Source organism: Colobus angolensis, unplaced genomic scaffold (genome assembly GCF_000951035.1).
Source record: "Colobus angolensis palliatus isolate OR3802 unplaced genomic scaffold, Cang.pa_1.0 Scaffold88, whole genome shotgun sequence".
In the NCBI taxonomy this organism is placed as follows: domain Eukaryota; kingdom Metazoa; phylum Chordata; class Mammalia; order Primates; family Cercopithecidae; genus Colobus; species Colobus angolensis.
In genome coordinates this window covers 5,256,670-5,258,358 of record NW_012122709.1, presented here as the reverse complement: position 1 = coordinate 5,258,358, position 1,689 = coordinate 5,256,670, and the positions used below count along the sequence as shown (strand labels likewise).

Below are 1,689 nucleotides of genomic sequence, written 5' to 3'. Positions count from 1 at the left end.
AAAAAAAAAAAAAAAAAGAAATCTGCTGGAAACCCACAACCATCCTCCTGCCCAAGGAGCATCCCTTAACCCTTAGCTAGAGTCTTCAGCCCTGGCAAAGCCCAAGTAGACCCACCTCACCCTGAAAGAAAACAGGCTATTCTCTTTTCCTCGCTTTTCCTTTCCCAGATACCTTTTTCCCAGTCTCTGGTATTCCAAGCCTCCTGCTATCAGATCCCTCACATCAGCATCGTTGAACCACCCAAAAAAGTATGAATGAGAGAAGGGCGATCCAATGTACAACGAAACCTAGAGATGATTGGAGGCAGCTGATGGCCACTCCCTACCCCAGAGTTGCTGCTGGAGAGATACCACTGCAAACCAAGGCAGGAAGACAGCTGCAGCCAGGCAGCACATGCTGGAAAACACTGAGCAGGAGACAGCTGAGAGGAAAACGGGAGAGGCTAGTCAAGCAATGGAGAGATATTAGGGCAAGAGGCACTTGGGAGAAGAAGCAATTAGACACTGCACAGCAGCAAAGACGAGGGTAAGCAAGGTGAGTGGAGATGAGAAGAGGGTGGAACGCACACTTACTCCTTGGTCCTGGATATAAGCAGGTTCTCACGGCAGTGCCAGCAGCAGTCAGGAAGAGAAGTGCCTTCCAGGATCTGTGGTCTGATGCTCCTCCTTCCCAGACAGCAGTAAAAGGGAAGGCCAGAAAAATGCCTATGGATTTAAGCAAGAAGGGTGGAGGAGGTGAGACAGCCCGCAAAGGAAGGAGTGAGGGAGGGGGAAAGGACTGTTAAGCAACCATCTGTGTCCAAGGTTCACTGGCCCTTCACATCTGCAAAAGGGGTGGCTAGGAGCTCTTGGCTCAGCACTTTCTGTGATAAGAAGTCGCTCTCTCAGGAATCTCCTTTGTCAGCTCTGCTCTGGGACCCTGGGCCCAGAAGAAAGGACAGTCAGCTAGGTGCAGTATCTGTAGCTCTGGGGAAACTGTTCCAGACCAAGTTAGCTGAGGACAGGACAGTAGCCGGGAAGGAATACACAGCACTCTCTCTCTCTCTGTGTCCTCCATGCCCCACCCTAGCCTCTCTTCTCTCTCACCCCAAGCATTTAAGAAAGGGAGGAAGGTTGCGCAGTGTGACACAAAGGCTTGTTCCCATGCTGAGATTACAGGAAGTGTAAAAGCAGTCTCTACACCCTGTGACTGGGCGTTCTAAGAGAACTCTGCACACTTCCCCATGCAAAGACAGACTGGGAGGTTGCCTCCAAACCTGGGCCACTGCCCCAAAGTCTGAGCCTCAGACTACTTCAAAAGAAATACAGTCAAGAGATCAAATATCTGACTGCATCCCCACCAGACCCATGTGCCTTTTCATTCTTGACAAAACATACCAAGATTTTTGGGATAAGCATAAATTCCTATAAACGACTTCCTCATATATAAGTTTACTCCACTTTCCTAAAAAATATGAAGAAATCAGGCCGGGCGTGGTGGTTCACGCCTGTAATCCCAGCACTTTGGGAGGCCAAGGCAGCTGGATTACAAGGTCAGGAGATCAAGACCATCCTGGCTAACACAGTGAAACCCTGTCTCTACTAAAAATACAAACAAATAAAAAATAAAATAAAAATTAGCTGGGTGTGGTGGTGGGTGCCTGTAGTCCCAGCTACTCGGGAGGCTGAGCCAGAAGAATGGCAGGAACC

General features: G+C 49.3%; 1 protein-coding gene across 4 annotated transcripts in view; it reads right to left on the bottom strand.

Moving 5' to 3' along the window:
* Positions 1–1,689, bottom strand: part of SLC7A7 (solute carrier family 7 (amino acid transporter light chain, y+L system), member 7) — a 47,246-nt gene that overhangs the window by 41,534 nt on the left and 4,023 nt on the right. Inside the window, exons 1-2 of one of the 4 annotated variants that reach the window (XM_011930902.1) lie at positions 1,087–1,154; positions 574–705 (exon numbers count right to left, since the gene is read on the bottom strand). The gene's annotated coding sequence lies outside the window, so the exon portion shown is untranslated. Of the gene's footprint in view, positions 1–326; positions 429–567; positions 1,268–1,689 lie in introns of those variants that run through there. The other 3 variants (XM_011930901.1, XM_011930903.1, XM_011930904.1) reach the window with 3 other exon arrangements.